General features: G+C 34.0%; 1 long non-coding RNA gene across 1 annotated transcript; it reads right to left on the reverse strand.

The window, feature by feature from the left end:
• Window positions 1-8,711: 8,711 nt before the first annotated feature.
• On the reverse strand, window positions 8,712-17,076 carry LOC123553870 (uncharacterized). Its single transcript, XR_006686902.2, has 4 exons — window positions 16,540-17,076; window positions 13,361-13,438; window positions 9,794-9,939; window positions 8,712-8,786 (listed from the first exon to the last, which is right to left on the reverse strand). It is a non-coding gene; the product is annotated as an uncharacterized LOC123553870 (long non-coding RNA).
• Window positions 17,077-17,887: the final 811 nt, after the last annotated feature.

Genomic DNA, 17,887 nt, shown 5'->3' on the forward strand with positions numbered 1-17,887 from the left:
AGAAATGAAAACGTAAGACATGCACGGTTTTGTCAAAGAGATCTGAATATGTCAAATATAATGTTGTATTTCATTTATAGATGATACTCAAAACAATGTGCTATATTAAAAAGAGCTTGATAGTAACGTATCCGTTTTTGGAATTCTCAGTATAATTAAATAAATACTCTTTAAAATTTATTTTCAACTAGCATAGTGCGCCCATGTAGATTTTTACCTCATACAGGCTTTCTATTTTCAATACTACACATATAAAATTTGATTTTTCACCAAAGTGAAGGATTATAAAAGTGATGTGTGTTGTAAGATTTTGACCAATAATACATTTATATGTATCAAATTCTAAATTTGCATGTACAACTAAGAGTTTTCGTGTACACTCCGCATTTCTGGCATTTATTGCGTATATTCAGTGAATATCTGATGTTAATTCCATCACTTTTGCATCCCTAAAGCACAGAACACAAATTTAAAATATCGTTGAAGTATCAGTTCCTCACGTATCTCGTTTCAACATCTAAATTCTACTTCCTTTTATATTTCTTCATGTAGGTGAAATGTTTATCAGCAATTCTTATTTTCTGTAAGGGTAAATAACAAAGTCGATTGCTGATTGTGAAATCATGCATCAATTATTCAATAATGTATGTGGATTTTGTTATTGATTTCTAGTTTATCAAAATTTCATATTATAAATGTTGTATGTATTGGGCGCACATTATTAATAAAGATAAGGTTTTTCACATTTTTTTCACTTCATAGTAATTTAACAGATGAAGGTAACGTATCTGACCATTTTTTTTTTTTTTTTTGCTATTGGGGAGCCAATTTTCAGCACTTTACTACGAATTGAAATTACCTGGGCTTTAGTACAGCATGTCAGCTTTTAATCTATGAAAAAAATATTTGTGCTCTGGATAAACAGAAATCCCACAGGGGTCCGTAACGGACCAAGGGTACATTGCTAATTTTGGAACTTCATCAAATCGCTCAAAATGTCATTTTTGATGTTGTCTGAGAGTGTCAGTATATGCCTCAGATGTAAGATATAACCGTATTTGAGAGCTGCAGACCTAGACATTTCAGAAATATTTTCAAAATAAGTTTCGTGTAATAAATGTTGTTTCTACGGAAGCGTGAAAGGACCATCAGACGCTAATACGTTTTAGTACGTTAAGGCTGCGGAAAGGATATGGTAGACATTTTGTACGAATCCGTTGTATAAAGAAAGAAATATTTATGAAAAACCGCAAACTGTGGCCGAATTTACGACTCGAACCAGTAAGATTATTTCACTGGTGGTATGTACAGATGGGATATCCGGCTCGACGGTAACTGTTTTAGACGGTAACGAGACTCCACTGAGATACCCGAGAGCCGGACATTTCCATCTACACCTTCCACCAGTGATTGAATCTTTTTCTTGCATGCCATGTTCAACAAATAATAGTAAAATAAATTCAAACACTGATTCTATTATAGCACCGTTTTCTTACAGTAGAGTGTTAACTAATCGCGGGAACTTTACGTCCGTAAACAAGAAGTACTTCATGACGTTACAAGAAGAAAACAAAGGTCCGGTTTTGTATTTTCATCTGCAGTCAAACGTTATGTTTTTTCTATTAAATGACGTTTGTTGAATCGAGAAATATGTTATAAGGAACAAAGAGAAACTATCAAGGTATTTGATTTTTATCCCGTTTAACGTAAAACGTAATTATTACACACAAATCTACTATACAGATGTTCCAACACCGGTAAAAGCACCAGAAATCCCAGTCTGGTATGCAAGAAAGCATTGCTCTACGACGATTGCCATTTTCATATTTTTAATTAAATCAATATATGATAATTTCAAATTAGATTGTGGTAATACACTGCAATATCAGCATTCTTGTTTCCATTAATACGAATTGCAAATTTAGACAACATTGTAATATCCCGTTAGGTGCAATGTTATTATTTTATCAAAATATGGGATTTGAAGAATAGAGCCTGAGAAGATGAACAAAAGTTTCTTACCGAGTCCCGCCTGAGATGTACTCAGCCTGTGAGAGATAGAGTTAGTATTCATTTTCACGCAAAGGCATCATATGACAGTCTGTTCGGAAAAAATGGTGAAGACTTGAGAAAACATGATTCAGTACAGAGGTAACCAATAAACCTACTATCATCCACATTTACACTGCGATTGGACTAGGACAGAGAATGCGACATATAAAGCAAAAAATAGAATGTTACTACTCACTAAATGCCACTACATTCCGTTTGTAAATTGGAGGTAAACAGGAATGAACTCAAGACAAAACTAAACACGCAAGGAAAGATCATAGTAGACATAATGCTGGGGCATATGAAACTTACTGACTGAAAGGAGACGTTCATATACACATGTATACAAAAAAGTAATTGATTTATCAATTTATTGATCACACGCAGTCTTCACCATATCAAACATTATCAAGGGCATATTTAAAAGATATTTTATTCACAAGCACATACTAAATTCTAACAAATTTTCAACTTTTTTTAATTAACCGGAAATTCAAAATTGCTACTGAAAATTCTAGAACCAAGATAAAGAAAAATTAATTGCTATCAATTTCACGTATACGAGTAATGATGGTATTTTTTCTAAGATAGGCGCGAGAATATCCTAATAACTTTCCTGTCACCTTTAAAACAAATGTCTTCCTGTTCATCAGTGTTTCTTATTTCTAAAAGAAATAAGATTCTTAGAACCGTACACTATTTGATGAGAAGTAAAGTAAATAGTATTATTAGTGAAATCAGAATATACTAAACTTGGTTAAAGTCAGCTAGTTAACCAATAAAATGAATTTGCTATCAATATTGAGTACAAATAGTTATATTTTATAAATACGAACTATTTAAAGGTCCATAATGCTTAGAACTTCTATCTTAAAAACAGATGAAACAGCGTTCCAAATAGATATTATAGACTTACATGGTTAGAAAAAAAAACACTTTTAATATTGCACATGAAATACTATGGGTAGAGCCATAAAGAGGGGTAATAAATACAATAGATTCAAATAAACATTCTAGTATATTCAACAATATTCAAACCTTTGACAAATGTTAAAGAAATTAATAATCAGAAATAGGATTTAACAAAACATAATGTATTTCATGTTCATAACGGAAAATATGGCAGCCATATTTTAAACAAAGGCAATATGAGTGTTTAAAGTTGAGAAAAATACCCAGTTTATCTTTTATGTCACATAATGCTTCAAATGTAAAGCTCAGAGTTCATTCAAATAAACAATGAATAATAGTTTCGAATAAGTTTTATGTTGTTGTGTACTAACCAAAACCCCACTGCGTAACTCTGTGGGAAAATGATGACACAGCAAGTGTTTGAAATGAAAATGGGCAATTTTTATTTTGCTGGTTAAAAACATGTTTATGTAACGAAATAAAGCTAAGCATATGCTAATGCTATAAAACTGAAGTACAATCATTATTCCCTTATCTGGGCAGCAAGAAATCGCCTCGAAATAATATATATATATATATATATATATACATGCATTAAGTGTGACATTAACAGCAAAAATAATAACATTGAGACAGCCAGACAGAAGGCATATATTAATTCAGATATTTTTTTCAGTTTTTTTTTTATTACGCAAATTAGTAAGTTCAAGTTATTTGCCTTTGGCCATTAACATAAACAAGACAAATATGGTAAAGACATAGCATAATACAGGAAATGACCTATTAATGTACAAAGAGTTTGTGTGTCCAGACAGGATGCTGAATCAGGCAAGGAAGCGTTGTATCTTTGCAAGTGTTGCATTGATAAAGCGGAGGAGGGGATAGAGGTGGTATTTGCTGGAAAATTCAAACGATTGGTTTGTATTGTCAATTTGCAACTTAAACGCCGGCTGATTGGCTGACTCATTAGTATTTATTCGTGTATGTCTGAAAAACAAAGTAAGAATTACTTCACTGGATTATGACTGCTAAATAAATCAAAGCATTGAAAGCGATAGCTGTTACAGGTACTACCCCCATAAATTATTTTATTTAACAATAAAAGGCATTGTTGTTTACTAACTAAAACCCCACTGCGTAACTCTGTGTGAGAAAATGATGACATAACAAGTATTTGAAAATGGGCAATTTTTATTTTGCCGGTTGAAAACATTTGTTTATTGTTCATTGTATGTATATGATAATTTGCGAAGTTATATTGATACATGATATGTTGAAATCAATCAATCAATCAATCAATCAATCAATCATTTAATATATCAATCAAAGCTTTGGAGTGAACTTTGTCAACCAGACGTGTCTCAAATTTATTAGTTAACTCCTCGTTGTGAGGCTCTCAATTTCATTCAGTTTGCTTATTTTCGTATAAATCACAACGATCTTTTTCCGATTTATGAAATGCGATATTATATTCCCTTATACAATCTGGTGATACTTGTTTTTTAGCAATGTTAAGCTGTTTACTTGGCATTTGACTGCGCACATGTCATACATTATTGAAACTGACAAGCGTGCTTCAAGCTCATATCAGATTCCGAAGTTTTGCCTCTTATATTTGAATTCATTGCCATCTTCCTTTTTAGATTTTTGTAAACATTTCTAACACGCTTTTCATTCACATTTTTAAACACCAAAATGAAATTCTTTATACACACCCTTTTTTAACATCTTTTATAAAGAAATACTTATATGTGTATTTCCTTTCAGAGTCTTCCACTTAATACCTGTATGTTTAAGTCATCATCCCTATCATAACGGCCAGAAGCTAAAGTGCCTCCCTGAAAGTAAACATGCTCATGATTTATAAACTTTTATAGAGATATCTAAAAAGAGTTTCAATATTTCATCTCTGAATTCATGTTCGTCAACACTTTCCTCGATTGATTAATGACAAAATACTACATGCCCGGTCGAGTTGTGGAGAATATTTCTGCAATCATTTGAGTGGCACATCACAGGCATCAACGACAATAAGTGGCTAAGCTCCCCAGTGGTGTTTTTGCCACTGACCGTTCCAAGGCGGTGCCCCACTGTGTTCCTTTGTTTGTTCGTTTTGTCCTTGTGTGTTGACTTTGTGTGCGCGCGTGTGTGTATGCTTATTATTCGTCTTGTCCTTATGTGTTGGCTTTGAGTGTGTGTGTGTGTTGTTCGTTTTGTCCTGATGTGTAAGCTTTGAGTGTGTGTGTGTGTGTGTGTGTGTGTGTGTGTGTGGTGCACGCGTTTGCGTGCTGGGGGGTTCGTTTTTAGGAGGCTGCGCTTTTGGTGCGTGGCATTCGCTGTTTGATATTTTTCTTTGTTTTTATTGAAACATACTCTTTCATGTGTACTTGCTGAAATGTTTGTAAAACTTAGTTATATCTGGTCTAGTTTCTTACATCTTTCAAGCACTTTAAAATCACGATCATGTAAAAGCTTGCATGCAGATCAACCAAAATGTTCTAACTTGTGTGCATTTCGGAGGAAGCTAATTGTGGCACTAAAATTCAGCCAAACCAAATGTTCAACATTGACCTTCGTAAACGTATAATCTATTTCTAGGGCGGTGAAAGGTGAAAGTACTGAACCTTGTGGTAGTCCAAGGTTAGTCTGGTGGTTGTCATCGCTGTAAACTTGTAGATAGCTTATTGCGGTACGATTTTGTAGAAAATTGGAAAGCCAGTTTCAGATTTGGCCTTTAATTCCTAACTCATACAATTTCACTGACAAACCATCCATCCAGACACTATCAAATGCCATCTCCATATCTAGAAATATTGCTGCTTGAACTTTTTTATTCTTTATGTTTGTTGCAATATCTTGTGTAAGACGCAAAAGTGCATGTTTGGTACCTCTTCCTTCTCTAACTCTTCTTGTTCTTGGTCTAACAAGTCATGGTGTTCAACAAAGGAATATATTCTGACACCGATAATATTTTCCAAGCTCTTTCCTAAAACGCTTAAAAGGCTGTACGGTCTATATGAATGTGGAATGTAGTAAGTTTCCTGTTTTGTTTTTTTTTTTTTTGTTTTTTTTTTTCTTCTTTTTTTTTAAAAAAAATAACATCAATGTTAGCCATTTTGAATGCATCACATGATCAGAAACAAAGTAGTATTCAATTGGATAAAACGATGTGGCACTTTGGAATTAAATTTGAAGGCTTCTAGGAATTGCTTTTTATTGTGTATCTGTTAGTTGATTTTTACAACACGGCACGATTAGAAATTTCAAAAAACATGATTCAACAGGGTTGACTTAGTGTATGTGTTTAAAACGATACAACTATTTTCATGTAAAATGCATGTAATTCTAGATGCATATTCAAATTGCATATTCGAAAATAATAACACAGTCGAATGGTGGAGATCGCTTTGATTAACATTAAATTCCAATATTATCAGCTATTTTGACCTTTGAACTGTTTACACATACCAAATATTACAAAAAAAAGCTGTTGTATGTTGTTGTTTTTGGGGATTTTTTCTTTCTTTTTTTTATTTTGCAATTCTGCTTGATGTGTAGTTGTTTTTTGGTTGTTTTCATTTTTTGTCAATTTAACAATCAACAATGTTGTTAAATAGTTATTTACTCCACCAATGCACAAAGAAAGGACAGTAGTGTGATATTTCCATAATATTTTGTATAGAATTAAAACATATTCTAGAAAATAAGAAGAAACTGGTAAAACAAAATATATGTCTCTTCTGTTTCAATTTAAAGGGGAGTAAAAGAAACTTGCATCTCTCAGCGTGACTTTGAGCTAACAGTCTGGGTCTTGCACTTGACACATCGTTTATAGAATGACAGTTTCTATTCCGTGTTTTGAAAAGATATTGACCAGAAAAGAAAAATGACCGTAAATAGTTTAAGTCTCAGTGTGACCAAGTTATTTGAATATCAATCCAGGTATAGAAAAGTTGGGTGGCGTTGAGCATTTCAAACTTGAAAAATTATGGACCCAACACAGAATAAATCTAATAAACGTTTGACCTCCAAGTGTGACCTTGACCTTAGAGCTAGTTACCTGTGTCATCTTGTTATTGGAAGATTTTTGTGCCAGTTACTATCAATTTGCCTTCATCAGTCAGGATAGTAATAACACATTATTATTATTATTATTATTATTATTATTATCCAGATTTTTATAGCGCCCGTTACATCTATAAAATAAACGTTCAAAAGCACTGTACAAACTACATATCTCAGAATGATATGAACATACAATACAACACAAAAAATATATATTAAAAAATGATAACATTAAAATTACCAGAGGTTGTTAGCTAGAATCAGGTTTGACTCTACATATTAATTATACTTAATATTTTAATGAACAACAAAACAGTTAAGAACTTCTATTGCACAGTCATACAACAGCTTGCTTTCCAGTGCAAAGTTAGTTTTCATAGACCTTGAAGAAAAAGTGTGTTTTTAATGATCTTTTGAAAGCATCCAAACTTTTAGCGTCTCTAATGGTAGCCAGAAGAGTATTCCGGAACTTCGGTGCAGCCGATGAAAAACTACGATTACCGTACCGCACAGTTTTGTTTTTTGGAACATCTAGTTGTTTTGAGTTATTCTTGAATCTCAAATTTCTTGCTGGCTGATAGAGTTCTAGCAAGTCTTCAACTTAGATCGGTGATTTGTCATGCAATGCTTTCTATGTGTGAACTAGAATCTTAAAGTCCATTCTGTGAGTAACATTTATCCAATGCAGTTCTTTTTAAGACTGGTGTAATGTGATCATAACGCGACATACTCGTTATGATTCGAGCTGCAGTGTTCTGAAAATGTTGAAGTCTATTCAACGAGGACTTCGGAGCTTAATACAAGAGCGCATTGCAATAATCATGACGTGAAGAAACACAGTGATTGTTTTGCCCGTTTGTTTAGTTGTAAGATTTTACAGATTAACATCACTTAGATAAGTGATCACTTCCACGTTCATCAATCACTTAAACAAGTCATTTCTTGAACTGAATGAAAGAGGGGGATAACTCTTTCAATGTTACTAGGGTTCCGTTTATTTACAGTAGTTTCATCCCTTGAAATGCCACACACATTTAACTGAGTTATCACAAAGATACACAGTTTGATACACAATTTAAGTGATAAATCAGTACTTTGTTATAGACTGGGATTGATCTAATTGTAATAATTGTATTTGAACTTTAAATCACATTTTTTTAGAGAACCGACATCTTATTAACTAGATATTGCCGATTTCTATGCTAGGTTAATTGCACAAAATCATGAGTCATCTGAAAGTCACGTTTCGTGTTAAATCATTTTTCTACTATTTAACATAAAATCAACTTTTCTTCACAGATAACAAGAAGAATGGACCGGACACGTAAAAGGTTCTTACAAACGCGACATTGAATTGAAGCTAAGGACGTTGGCCTTGTGTGCGGTTTATTGTCTTGCTAAAGAACATTTTGCGCCAAATCAGAGTAATGGACCGGACATACAATAGGTCCCTCTAAAGGCTTATAATGTGTTTGTTGATATTATGGCTACTACAGTTTTTGTTATGAATTTAAAAGATATTATTTTCATGAAATATATGCGCCAAGTACTGTCAATATCCCTTAATGTATGGCAAATTTATAGACCGGGAAAGAAGGTAATGTACCAAGAGAGGACTTGGTGCAAACCAGCACGGGTCTTGTGTAAGAGGTGTTTTAATGCAGATAAATTTAACGCTATAATGATTTTTTGAAGATTTTATTCAGATATATACTCCAGTTCCAATTAGAATTAGACTTGTTCCTGCCTTGCTTTGCCTGTAATGAAAAACGTACGAACTAATTTAAACATACAACAAAAATAATGAAAACATTTTAGGACACATGCTGCCTGAAAATGTTTGACTGAAAAATAAATGCAATGCAATCTAAAGTTATTGATCTGAAACCTTTTTTTTTTTTTAGCAACAGTGACCTTGACATTGATTCTAGTGAACTCGTATGCAATCCTAAACTTTGTCTCTATGCGAGCTACCTGAGACTGTATTCCAAGTTTCACTGGAATTGATTTCTCTTAACTCAAGTTATTGGGCGGAAACCGATAGTTGACACCGTCGGTCCGCCCACTAAACGACATCCGCCAATCTAATAACCATTATTTGTCTTTGTTTGAAAACCTGGTTAAAATGAACATAAATCGCAAAATAAACTTCTCAGAATTCTGATTAAACACATTTTACAGCAATTCCCATGTCAAATACATGTACGTGTTTTACCATACCGTCCCGTACTACTGGATACTCTCAAAAAGATGTCTCGCTTTTGGAAAATAGCCAAGAAAAAAAACTGTTTTCAAATTGCAGTAAACAATGTTTAACCTAGTTTTTTAACCTTTCGATCTTAGACGCTACAACAAATTGTGCTAACAGTACTATGAAAATGGTGACGTTTTAAAGATGTTGAAATATTCGGTAGTGTGGTTCCGTCATGCAGTCCTTTTTAAAATTTAAGGCATATAATCGTTTCGAAGTATAATATACATGCGTTTATGCTGTTAAATATTAATGCTAAACAGCTCTGTCTTTCTGTGATTTGGTTGTATTCGAAATCCTTTTAGAAATATGGACCTAGTTCTTCAAATATAGTTCCAGATGATGGTAACAGTCAAGGAGCAAGCATTGCTTTATGTCATAATGAAGACATGTACGTATTAAGCTCAGGACATTTTGTATTCACACGGTATTTTTGATGAAATACAATGTAGAGAATGTTTACAGTGTATGTTTACTAGTTTGATTAAAATTAATTATTAAACAATATATTACCTAAGCATATCCAGGAGGGCACGCTTTCAAAGTGCAAGCAAACTGTGGATTGGAGTATCCTCCGCCGCTACACGTGCATCTATTGCAATCATTCCAATAAAACTCGCCGATATTATAGTGTGCATTATTGTCTTCTCGGATACAATCTATCAATTGAAAACATGACATTGTGTACTCAAAACTAATGAAAAACTGATACGCTTCATCGGTATGTGGAATGTTATCTACAATACAAACTAGAGCTATCACTAAAGGTGATGAATGTAGCCCCCCCCCCCCCCCCCCGCCCCACACACACACACACACACCCCATGCACTGACACAGTACATTGCAATTTGTCGCACACAAGATTGCATATTTATGTTGACTGTATGTATATAGACTATATGTATACAGTATAGTAACAAAAAACAAAGTCCCATAACTAAACAGAATATTTATCTAAATGAACCTAACATGCACCATGCACAACTAGGGTTGTTACTGATCACTTGTGTGAAGTTTCATTAAATTGTGTGCAAGGGTTCGGAAGATTAGGCGCGCACAAAATTGCATATGCAGACTGTATGTACATAGTATGTTCACAAGAAACAAAGTCCCATAGCTCTGCAATTTTTGTTGTTGAAAGAACCTAACATGCCCGATGCACAGCTACTGTTGTTACTGATTAGTTATTATTATTATTATTATTATTATTATTATCACTTGTGTGAAGTTTCATTAAATTGTGTCAAGGGGATGAGGAGAGATGGTGCGCACAAGATTGTTTCTATGTATATAGTATAGTAACAAAAAACGAAGTCCCGTAACTCTGCAATTTTTTCTGAAAGAACCTAACATGCCCCATGCACAACTACTGTTGTTACTGATCACTTGTGTGAAGTTTCATTAAATTGTGTCAAGGGGATGAGGAGAGATGATGCGCACAAGATCGTGTCTACGGACAGACAGACAGACAGACAGACAGACAACCTGAGACCAGTATACCCCCCTTACAACTTTGTTGTCGGGGAGTACAAAAATGCAATTTATAAACAAATGTACAGCCTCTTTAACATGTTGATAAACCCCTGTATTATTTCGAAATAAATTGCACATCACATCAAAATGTTTAAAATGGATTTTACAACAAAAGTGATTCAGTATAAAGGTATTTATCTTTTTTTTTTGTAAAGTATAACTAATGATATAATTGCACTGAGGCCAGTAAAATAGATCTATGTTTGTTTCACTGAATATCAATATTTACGCGCTTGGTAGATTGAGCCAAGTATACTGAAAGTAAAAAGAAACGCATAACTAAATTCTGTCTGTACTGAATGGCGTTTAAGTTTCCGTTGACCACAATCAGAGGCGTTTTGAATCCATGAGCAATGCCGCCCCACACCATTACCGAACCACCACCAAATCTGACGGCTGACTGGGCAACACCTAGGCAAGCTGCCTAGCGACCCGTGGCTGTGAGAAACCTTGCATTAACAAGTCAACTGCACGTCCTCTGTCTATTTCGGGTAGCCGTGGTATTTTACGATGTTACGTATCCACACAAATTTTTATGGATTTGAACGAAATGACGTAAAAGTTCTGTCCTATAAGATTTTTCACTGTGAAAAGTCCGCGACTCACGATTTGCACGTGCAGAGGGCGAAAAGTGTTATTCAGCGAATCACGTGCGAAATTGTGACGGTTCAGTTAGTTCGACATGTTGCTAGAATTTGTGTACACGATATTAGTATTTGTTTGTTATTGGTAGTTAAGAAATTATGCAAAATTAAAACCTATGCGTTTCTTTTTCCTTTCAGTATATTTAATACAGCACACACTTTATCGTACCATATTTTTGTTCATATTTTTTCTGCATCTCAACAATAAGAAAATCATTGGTGTTTGATTTGTTTCTGTTTGCATGTAATAACTGATTTTATAACCGTGTTCTTAACTTTGAACCAGAAAACGTCATTTCTAACTGTCAGCACATTCTTTAATTATACATATAGAAGTTGATCGTTTATCACAGACACAGGTTAGCGTTATGCGATGCTATCGCTTACCACAGACACATGTTAGCGTTATGCTGGTTATCGCTTACCACAGACACAGGTGAGCGTTATGCGATGCTATCGCTTACCACAGACACAGGTTAGCGTTATGCGGTGCTATCGCTTACAACAGACACATGTTACGTTATGCGGTGCTATCGCTTACCACAGACAGGTCAGCATTATGCGATGCTATCGTTTACCACAGACACAGATTAGCGGTATGCGATGCGATCGCTTACCACAGACACAGGTTAGCGTTATGCGATGCTATCGCTTACCACAAACAGGTCAGCATTATGCGATGCTATCGCTTACCACAGACACAGGTTAGTGTTATGCGATGCTAGCGATATTAGGAACCCACCTATAGACAGACTCGGAACTGCATGTTTCCATTCTTACTAAATTTGCTTTGTAATTATCCTAACTATTTTGTCTTTTGTTTCGAAAGTATGCACAATTTGTCTTTGTCACTCTTCAACAAAGCTCATCCGACCAAAGGCGCAACCTTGTATATTCGTTTTATTTAAGGCTATCAAAACCGACTTCATTGCCATGCCAAATGCATTATTTAAAAATCAATATTTTTCCCGTTGAATTAAATTTGAAGAAATAATCTCTTTATATAACAGTAGCCTTTTCTGGTTTGTAAGGATAATGCTCTGGCGTGCAATTTATTTCAAAATATTATTTCGTATTGTCCTGTACAATACGGAATAAAATTTGGAAAAAATAAACATTCGAAGAAACATACTAGACGAGCAAATAATACCTACAATAAGTGAATAGAAGGAACTAAAATATTTTGATAAAAGAATCTATGAGAAGATCCTTTCAAAGCACAGAACGCAACTAAGTATCGTGTGGTGTTATTAAAGGCACTGACCTCCAAATTTTGGCTAAAATGATCATTCTTTAAAATCAAAGTTAATATTTTCTGCGTTCTTGACTAGTAAACCACAGAGGAATACGCACTGCGCGGTGGTTAGATATAAAGCTTTATAATTATGACAGTTTACCTCTGTTAACCAGGTACAAACGCGTTTCAGTTTTGAAAAAAAAATCATTTAATTTAGTTCACATAAGATATAATCTGTCAGATACTAAGTTTTAAAGTTTTCTTTAAACATTAGTAATAATTTTCTGATATCTAAAACAACTCCTATTTTTGTTGTCGTATGATCTGGAGGTCAGTGCCTTTAACAACCTCTGTTTATGTGTGATATCTAGCTCATAAAGAAATCAGCAATAGGCATCTACGAATATAAATACAGTCCTTGAAGGTAAGTTTTCAATCGAGTCTCAAAAGTTGTTTTTAAGATGCTTTTTTTTTACTTTTTATCAATTGCGTGTTAAGTCTCTTGTATAAGCTTAGTGCAGAAGCCGGTAATATTTTATTGATCTTGAATTGCCAATACGATCGTGGTACGAAATAGCTCCTATAGCAAGAACAACAAAATGACCGCCTTCAGCTTAATCCTAATTCAGATTTATGAAAACAAAATGCAATGATATTTTACTTACAGTCCCTATAGGCAAGTGATGCTGACATAATGTTTGCAACAAGCGTGAGGACCAAAACAGTTTTTGCCGACATTGTTTCTGTGTAAATAAATGGATACAACACTGTTATGTATAATATACAAAATGTAATATAGCAGCTTTTTTACAGCACCCTTTCTTTAAAAACACGTTCAAAGTGCTTTACAAATGATGAAAGGTAAGGATAGATTTCCCGGAAGCACAGAGTACCCAACACAGCCATAGAGCCATGCATCGCAAAGTAGGCTCACAAGAAAAAAATGATGTTATGGAAATATTGTAGACGGGTTGCTCCAAATATTTGACAAGAACATTTTATTTATATGCAAAATAAAAAAAAAGGGAGGGACAAGAGGTAGATAAAAGTGTCGGATGTTGTGGGAAAGTCGAGCAAAGATGAAAATTCAAAAGGGAAGTCCACATTCCTTAAACTCAGTAGCCCTACAACGTAAACCACAGCAGCACAGGCATCCACGTACAAAAGATAAACAGACACACACCTAACATACACACAAGTAAGAAAAACAACACTATGGGGCATCGCCTAAGAGACACACACACAGGCACACACAAACAAGCAGGAAAAAACAAAGCCACACAGGGTGCCAATTTTGTGCATAGCAATCTTACCAGAAAACAGGTTGAGAAAAACCCGGCGGAAGAGAGAAAAGCATTTTAATGAAACCAAGCAATATAATACGAATAAATAAATAAATGTATTGGGTCTGTTCATGAGAGGTGATGAAATGTACAACATCCCTTAGCACCGGCTTAAGCGAAATTCTAGCACATAGATATCGAGAGGACTCCATGGTCTAAAAGGACAAGAAAATATAACAACACTGAAAACCAGTATGCGGACACCTTTACGGCCGCCACACGACACACTAAGAGTGTTGATCTGATAGTTAATAAAATCTGTAAGAAGAGTCCCTGAAGGAAGCATATAATGCTTGTCAGGCTAACTTTCTAACTTCGGAACAACTTTCTGCTGTTTGTAATTTAAAATGAAACTTCTAAAACGTTTTTAGAAGGTAAAACAACGATACCACTACCTAAGTTAAAGGTCATTCATCATCGTCTAGAGATAGTACCTAAACTTTTAGATTATGAAAAACAGTTATAAAAATGCTGGCTGCTGATATGTACCAAGTCCTGATTTGATCATTTCGAAGCATACTTATTATTTAAGATTTTCTGAAACTTCTTATTTTATTTCCATGTATCTGCTTTTGCAGATTGTCCCACCTATCAAGTCATTGATAAATATTTAATCCCTAATAATACCTGGATATCTCAATGCAAAAACGTTGTCAAATACACGATTGTTGCGTGACGTCAGAAAATGGTTTAAGTCTAATAAAATAAATTCAGATCCGCTATTTAAGCTGAAATTTAGACATAATGTTATTTGTACCATATCACACATATATAAAAGCAAGAAAGAAATCTTTAGTATTTACCATGAAAATTGACATTACAATGAAATGACTTATCAATAAGTTTTTTAGCCAATATTTACTTCATTATTCCTTTTAACTTCTTTCATGCAGGTGTACAGGTAAATGCAGGATAGGATTATTATTTGTGTCATTGATTGATCTCTAGTACTATGAAAACCTTTAAATTATTTAGCCACAATTACTATAACAACTGCCATCCGTCCGTTCCTCCCTCCCTCAAACGTTCTTGTGTACTTATCTCCTAAAGCTACTAGTGGACATGGTACTTTGTCGGTACTTTGATAGCAGAATTTATTACGTCATTTATTGCTATTTTTACTTTGAAATATATATTAAATTCTCAACTCCTACTGTTATCCACCGTTGCATAAAAATAACAGACCTGGTTTGATCAAGTTACTTGCGAAGAACAGGTTTGTACCGGAACAGAATACAGATACACTGGCTCATAAATCCCCCCCCCCCCCCCCCCTCTACGGACGGACTAGTTTCATAGTAGTTTCATAGTAGTTTCATGTCCTACTTCTTCTTATCTTGTCATCGAGTTTCCTTTGGTACCCTCGCTTCTGCAAAGTCACTGAATACAAACGTTTACGGTCCCGTGAGTATTTCAATGGAATTTTGTTTGTCTCTGATTTATGTGAGATTTGGGAATGCATTTTTCCAACAAATAACTGGTATTCTCGTGAAATATACTGTGCAATTCACCAATTGTTATGAAATAGATTGTATGTTGCGACTTTCTCCAGAAATGCAGGCAAATATTATTACCTTCTTATTTAACAATAAATCACGCTGGATAATATTCTTGAATATGATTAATTCCTTTTTGTTCATATTGTTGATATAGTTTATCCCCGGGCACTCCGGTCAATTCGAACTAGCAATTTGGATACCACTGCATCATTTGTCTTTATATAATTTGTCCACTTCAATGTTTATGTCAAGAGGAACGATTTTAATTTTGATAGTGTATTTTTCCTATTTTGAAGGGATTGTACACCGGGCAAAATCTTACTGGTTTAAAATCTTAATACTAGTAGCTTCTCAAAAACACTTCTATGAGAACGTATATCACAGTCAGATTTTTAAGGGGATGTGGTTTTAAAACCTGCCTATGACTTACGGCCATGGAACTTTTCCTGCTGTATTTGTTGCAAATGTAAGTCTAAAATATCTTATTAAAGATGTTATAACCCGTCTATTTTGAGAAAAGCCAAGTTGCGACAGATTATACAAGAACACCAAACAGCAAACAGAACAGAAGACAGATATAAAAACGTTGTATTTAAGAACTACCGTTCCAGGAGATGTCCAATGATCCGTCAGACAAAAAGAGGAAAGCTTGAAGTCCCGCTGTAAAAGCTTTGAAGAACAGACATACGGTGTGTATCACAGGTCAAGCCATAACCACTTTTGAATAGGTTATATGGAATCAAATAAGACTTTCTTTGATGGAACCTATTCACTATTCACGAGAAACAATGACATGTGAGTAGTATAATAATTGTTTGTGCGAAGTCAATCTAACCTCATTTGACCTTTTGACCCTCGGTCCGAACTGACCAATGCCGGCCAATTTAAAAAATAAGAAAAAAACAGGTTTTCAGGTTGCTTTAACTTGACAAAACCTTACCAGTTAACAAAAATGAGAACAAAATCTAAAATATATTAAAAATAATTAACTATAAAATGTACCTCCTGTAATATTACTTCCGAATTTCTTATTTATATACTAACTATTATACCGCAGTTAAACAGACGATTCATTATCACATTCCTTTGATCAGCTGTTATTTGCAATAATCAATAAAGCGGCACCGGTGCATTAAACCAATATTTGTTTAAAGTTGTTGATATTGATAAACTTGAAAATGACACCGGTGTTGATAAATAGTTTTTGTTGAAACAGTTTATTGAGAATTACGCTGTAATCCGTCTGCACTTAATGACCTTAGTATAGAACGTTTCGCAGACGACATATGTGTCAGTTTTTGTTGAAACAGTTTATTGAGAATTACGCTGTAATTCATAAAAAATTTTAAAACCATTAAACGTATAGATTATAGCTTTGTAATTTGGTGACACACGGTGTGTTTACAATCAATATTATAAGTTAAACAGACGATTTATTGCATTCCTTTTAAGATAAACATATATCGAGGAGTTGTTTATACAACATATTTGATCTTATTTTCAATTAGTAAGTATATTATTAGGGTACACATAGTAATTAAAACTTTTAATTAATCTTTTAATTAAACCTTTAATCCAAAAGGCTGTTTCTATCATAGGATACAGGTTCATCTGATATGTAGAATTTGATGTAACTGCCCATCAAAAGCATAAATGTTAATTCTGTAAATGCTGAATCGTCATACGGGTGAATATCAAACATTGTTCCTTGTTTTAGATAAATTTTAATTTTTTTCTTATACATAGATATTAACTTATCAGTATCAAAGTCCTCAGCTGCCTCAGCTGTTATATTTACATTATCAAATATACCAAAAAGTAAAACATCATCCTGAGGCCTATTATTTCGCCACCTAAATATAAAATGTGATATTGGGCTTTTAGTCGGTTTATACGGTTCACCCGGGGAGCTTGCACCCTTTAATAAAATCTTAATATCTATTATATAAGTTCCGGTTTTTCTGACTATAAACACACCACTCAAAAGCATATCTAGTACATCTATTTTATATTGTTGGTTTATGCTTATAAAATCTTTATAATCTAAGATAATTCCAGGTCTTATTTCAAATATATTTAAATAGTTCAGATCGGCCATATTTTTATATGTTGAATGTATCCAGGCACCACGACGGTCAAAATACTTTTTCATTTGTATGTAATCAAAAGTATGATTATAATAGTATTCAAAGAGAAACGCTTCATGTCTCACTTCCTTTTAACCCTTTTTTCTATTTCCTGTCTTTCTTTTTAAGTTTAAGATTATTTCAGCTAAATCATCAACTCGTTTTGTTGTAGCAACTTCAGAAGCAGATAATTGTCAACAACCCTTTGTTCTAGCTAATTGTGT

This window comes from Mercenaria mercenaria, chromosome 7 (assembly GCF_021730395.1).
Source record: "Mercenaria mercenaria strain notata chromosome 7, MADL_Memer_1, whole genome shotgun sequence".
NCBI classification, from domain to species: domain Eukaryota; kingdom Metazoa; phylum Mollusca; class Bivalvia; order Venerida; family Veneridae; genus Mercenaria; species Mercenaria mercenaria.